This window comes from Diadema antillarum, unplaced genomic scaffold (genome assembly GCF_040938485.1).
Source record: "Diadema antillarum isolate AM-2024a unplaced genomic scaffold, OU_Dant_1.0 seq00000941_RagTag, whole genome shotgun sequence".
NCBI lineage: Eukaryota > Metazoa > Echinodermata > Echinoidea > Diadematoida > Diadematidae > Diadema > Diadema antillarum.
The window spans coordinates 416,495-423,017 of NW_027271791.1; positions in this window are offsets into that span (position 1 = coordinate 416,495).

A 6,523-nucleotide genomic window follows, 5' to 3' on the forward strand; every position below is an offset into this window, starting at 1 on the left:
AGTATTGTGTAAGTTAGATATGTTAGATGGCTACAGAGAACTGTGACATTCTGTTGTCAAGAGTCTGCACCAGAAATGGTGCTAGATATGTTTAAATGGCTACAGAGAACTTGAACAGTCTGTTGTCAAGAGTGTACACCAGAAATGGAGCTAGGATACATTGTTACTGTCATTAATACAGTCATACACATGATGCACAGGTCTGAGTGTGTCAGTAGGAATTGCGTGCATATTAAACTCATATTTAACTCAGCAGGTGTAGCTGAGTAGGTTTAGACAAGGTTCCATAGATATCACGTGCACACTATTCCTACTGATGCATAAAAAAGGCATACACCTCTATACATCATCTGTTTTATAGAAATGTAGACACATTTTTGCCCAAAATCCTTTTCTTTTCTTTTCTTTTTCTTTTTTGTAATCGTCTGTCTATTCATTACCGGCATTACTGGCAAATTTTCTTGATGCATGGCTAGCTGTGCATCTAGTAATTACTGGAAATGTTGCAGATTTTCTGGATTTATGACAAGCCATCTTTTGCTATTAAGTGCATGAAATCTGGCAACATCTTTGCAGTAGCATGTTTACAGCGGCTATCATCAGTTATCGCTATAATTATTTCATTTGGATGTGTGGCCAGTAAAAATCAAAGCACAGCTCTTGACCAATGAGATTGCAGAGCTTTCCCTCCTCTTTCTATAATACTCCTTGCGTAACCCTCTGAGCACCATCACCTCAAGTGTCATTAGAATTGTGTGCATACAGCTAGCTGTTGGTAATGAGGGGGTCAACTGAATAAAGTAAGAGCAGACGTAAGGCACTCAACCATTGTCTCATCTCCTGAAGAAACATTATGTAGCAAGTCCTGCCAGAATAGAAACTTCCCGTAGCAACAGCCAATCAGGATGTAGGATTCTTTTCATTTACCATGACACTTGCCATTTTCAGCAAGAGTTGATATCATATCAACTTTTAATGAAATGGAGCCCAGAGTGCCATTCTAGGAGGAGGATATTTTATATTGCACTCATAGTGATTTTTGTGCATTTTCTACTACTTAGAAACTAGCGCAAAAATAAAAGCACAGAAATATTTTCTGCCTGCCACATGTTCCAGTAGATGGTGTCTTGATTCCGCTGAATTAAAAACACGCAAAGCTTGTAATACCTGGCAGAGTGCGAAAAATTACTTGGGCGAAAATATCCACTTTTACAGTATTCAAATTCTCCCCAACTACCAGGATTATACCATTGACTGGTGCCACCATTATGTAGAAACAACTATAGTAGATATCATGACAAATTGATCTAACTGTCAAATGTAAATCACATACCATAAAGATGTGAGTACAGATTGTGTTAAACTAAAGGCAAACATGAAAATTTGACGCCTGTTCAGTGAAGGGTCCAAGCATGAAATTTCACCTCAAATCAAATGTTTGTATGTGATCTAATTTGAGTGAGTTTTGACATTCTTTCATGTGATGCAGCCATCATTTTTTGTGATTTTTTGAACTCCCAATCCTTTGGACCCTTCTGCTGTGCAGACCACAAAATATGAAATGAGCATGGATTTTTTCCAAGCAATAAACATTAATGACATGCTCGACTTTATAGACTGTGCAGTAATTCCAAAGGTTGCTTTATAAAGTGTCTGAGGTCAGTATCAATATCCAATATGGTGTATAAGGAATCCTCTGCAGTGTATACCTCAAATGTCCAGTGTCATGCATTGTGGGTCTATGATGATACACTGGTGTAAAACATTGTGTAAAACATTGTGCTTTGTGTATATTCAAGGTGTATGGTGATGAATTTAAACATGGTCTAATATTGCTTTATTAAACATACAAATTATGAGGTAGTGGACTATGTGTAGTTTCTGTTATTCTTGTTTTTTGGGTTTTTTTTTTTGATAATTGAACACATGATTTGCCAGAGAAAGAGAGAGAGGGAGCAGAAAGAGAGTGAGTGTACAAACATACACATGTATTTGCCTCTATACTATACATTGTAGCATGTTGTAGAAAATTTACAGGCACAAAATTCTTGTCTAATATTGGTAGAGCCTTGCTAATGAATTCCTCAATGCCCCTGCTACATGGGGTGTGTGTATCTGTAAACCTTTGCAGAAAACAGTATAATGTATTTTGATATCCATCTATGAATGCAGTGATTGCATCATACTTTGGCATTTCACAAACCTTTCCAAACAAACAAAAATCTGTTTTGAGAGATGTCACATCCCAAGTACAGCTTTAGAGGTTAAAGCCCATTATCAAGAAGCAGGCTTCATTTTGCTTAGAATGTTTCATATTTTTCATATATTCTTAATAAATATCATAGAATAGACTAGCAAAATACATGAAACTTGTATAAATTTACCAAAACCAAGAATAAAGGATCCTTTAAAAAGTACCCACCCAATTGTACGTGAAAAGGAAATTTGATACAAATAAAAATAGTTATCAAGCATGGTAATTATGTGAAAATTGGCAGGTATGATAAAGGTACTGTATACCATAGATAGGTAGGTAGGTAGGTAGGTAGGTAGGTAGGTAGGTAGGTAGGTAGATAAATGAATAGATAAATAAATAAATAAATATAGATATATAGATAGACCTTTCGCGCGATTACTCAGCAACACGCAATGCTCTCGCCGCGATGCTCTATGACTTTTTTCTTTCGAGTTTCCCGCACATTTTGACACCAAATTTGTGATGCCCGGGGGTATGGTTCTGAAGTTACATAACTTTTTGTACATGCACGTGAGACCGAAAATGGCTCAAAAATGTGATTTTGTGTACAAAGTCAATACAAATTGAGTTTTATCACATGGTTCATATAAATATGCTTATTTTTACGCTCAATGGCTAAAATCAATTTGTTTTAGTAGTATTATGCTTCAAAAAGGGTCTGCCACAGATTTTGCTGAAAAAAAAACAAAACAAGAGGTCGAAAAAACAAAGAAATACATAAGAAATTCATAAAACGATAAGATAAATAAGAAATTAATTTTGATACCGAATTTTTTTTTCAAGTACATTTGCTAAGAATGCTACAAAGAATATCTAGACCAAAAATGAGCACTTTTGGAGCTTTATTTACTGATTTAGATAAAAAAGTCTGATTTCTCGCATAAATTAGCATAATTAATCAAAATAAAATAAAAGAAGACTATTTTGGAAAATTTAAATATAGGATCTTGTAGATTACATCGCACACTACCATTGTGCAAATTTCCGCGGCGATCGCGTGATCCACGGCCGAGATCTTAAAGGGACTGTACAGTACTGGTTGAGGTAGGAATTCATGTTTTGAACATTCCTAAGTGAGATAATGAAAAGCCTCTTATGAAATATGCAAGAGCATGTAATTTTAAGAAGGATTCAACGTTTATTTGATGAAAATTGGTTTTCAAATGACTGAGATATCCAAAAAAGTGCTAATAATAAAAGGCGACATGCCCCAACTTTATTAGTATATCTTTGTTTCACTTTGTTTTTGGATATCTCAGCCATTTCAATACCGATTTTCATCGAATAAACTTTTGATACCCCTTAGGACTGCATGCTCTTTGACATCTCATAGAGTGGTTTCTGAATATCTCACAAAACGTTAAAATCTTCACCTCGACCAGAACTGTACACACCCTTTAAGGGGGGGGGGGGGCCTTTAGGCCCCCCCCCCCCCCCAGTCTTTCGAGCTACCAAAATAGCCCAGTCTTTTTAGGGTTAATAGTGGAAAAACAAACTCAAAGATGAAAGGCTTTCTGTAATCAAGTAAACAAAGACAAGATTATGAATATGTAGGCCTAACTCCTAAAAGACACAAATAATGAGGATCATAAAATCTGTAAATAGGTCTTGTGTCGGTGTGCGTTAATTATATAAAGACCGTAGGTCAAACTATTGAGGTTGAGTGAGACCCCGGAGGTGTGACCGAACTCTGTGCCAGGGTAGGCCGACATCATCCAGTCACAGGCATGACCTTGTCGCAAGTTTAGACAAGCTCCCAATCGTCCATACAGATCTTTGAATCAATACCTGAATGATGAAATGCATGCAGCACCAACCGCAGAGTTGGCATGACCGCATTCCGTTTTTTAATTATGCATGGAAATCTGTTCCCCAGGGGAAATGAACAAACTCAGTCTTACCCCCAAGAGAGCCTGAAGTTATTCCTTTGATTTGATGATACCAGTTTATCTCATGTAAAAATTCCTCTTATGTTTTGTTATACAAAGATATACAGAATCACGTAAAATATGTGACTTTTCCACAGAAATGGTTTTCGGATCAACGTTTTTCGATGACAGCCTAGAAGATTATTATTTCACTTTTACAGCAGGGGTAAATACAGAGTGATGTCTCAGTTTGAAATATTTAGTCTAACATTAATATGTTGATATTTTCCATTAGTGTCCTTGCCTGTTGGTCATTTCTCAATATAATATTTTTCAAATATAATAACGATTTCCACTCGGATTCAGTGCTTATAGTATACAATATACGCGATACCGCAAACCGTTTGCGATTAATGTTCATCCCTTCTTTTTTTTTTAATTATAAAGTTGGAATGCAGGCAATTACAGCGATTTCAACAAAGCAATTTAATCCAATGTGGAAAGATTTCATAATGCAATCGCAACACTTTCAATTTGGGAATGCGAGAACTCTGCCTTGGTATAGTTAAAAATAGCTAATCACCATGTGTACTTCTCTGTGAGGCTTTTTCTCCCGCCTTTTGGCCACCATAAATGTTACAACAAATTATTGCATCACCATTGCGGCAATTAAAATTGATCGAATTACGGGAGAGAACCGAGCGTGCGTCAGTGTTGACGTCACACTACCCCAACATGATATCAAGGGAATGAAATACGATGCTCTGTGTGCAGTCTTGAAACCAAAAACGATATTTCTCTATAAAACCTGATGCATGTACAGTGAAACAGAATCCTTCAAGGGAGCGGAACGGTCAAACATCAAAACTAAACTCATTTTTTGGTCTACACATTTTGATCTCGTTTCACGTATGTTTTTCCGTCTGTTTTATAGGCCTAAGGAATGGTAATTATGGAGCATGTAGGCGCTACTCCACTACTGTGAAAAAAAAATTGTTATGGCAATTGAAATAACACTGACTGCCGATGCGGGTTTGCAATACCAAATATCAGAACACAGGATATATTGAAAATTAAAGCATTGTAGAAAACAACCTTCATTTGATATCACTGATCAAAAATATTATCAATGCTAGCACAATTAAAATTGACCAGACTTTATTACTCCTCCCACCCACCCCCACCCCCTCCACCCCATTTTCTTTGTCGGCAGCCTTGAAAATGATAAGACATTGGCTTGAAATTCCCAAGTGACGAATCTAACATCCTGGATGACGTCACGGCGAGATGGAAGGAGGCACATCTGTCAGAGGTCAATAACCTCATGGAGGCCGTTGATGAAGAGAAGAAGCAACTTTTCCACGCCGTGAGACGATGCATACAGACATGCGCATTTATACGCGGGAGATGTATGTGCTGGCTTTATAGCTTGCGAGCCCTGTATTCTGTGACTTTCAATCTAAAGGATCTGTGCGATGTTGGCATGTGTTGATTTTTAATACCTTGATCAGAATGGATATTGTGATATGTGCCATAGTATGTTACAGTATATGACAACTTTTTCTCACTGTTAATCTTCAGATAACTTGGATATACGTCCACACACACACACAAAAAAAAAACAACACACCGACAAACTCAAAGCCAAATTTCTGTCGATGACGTCATCTGTCAATCACTGCTGCAGTGCGAATAAGTTTTTAAAAAGCATTGGACTGCACCTTCACCTACTCTGAGCATAACTTGTATGCTTTCCTGCAGTGTCTTTTGCAGATTTTGCGGTAGCCCGAAGCCCCTAAAAATGTGTCTACATGTTGCTAGCTTGCATCAAGGAAAATGGAGGCGACTCAGAAACTATAATGACGCTTCCCAACTCGAGTCTTGCAGTTCACAGAAATGGAAAAGAACAACTCACCAACGGAGGACCTGTAGGTGACTAATCTATTCAATCAATGACAGTATTTTCTGATGCTACTGTCTGAACTCGCGAGTGACTTACAGACTAATACGTGATGGAATTCACTCTACTCCGAATTGCAATTAAAAAAAAATACTCTCTTTCCATATTTTCCGCTCTTGTAGCTCACCGTTTTTCTTCTACAACTTACACAATCAAAACAGATTAAATGGTTCCATTATTATGAAGTACATGTACATTTATAGCTCCGATGCAAAGGTGTTGCTAAGTATTGGAATAACGGAATAGCTTTATTTCGTTTTCGGATTAATGAATCTTCAGAATGACGAACCTGTGTGCTGGCAGGGAAGTCTTGTTCGATGTCCAGTGACGTCCTTGTATTTAGGAAGGCTGCCGATGGTCATTGGGCGAGAGAGGGCGCATTTTTACTTACTCTCCTACTTAAGTAGTACTTTGTTATGTGACAGATATCCATAATGC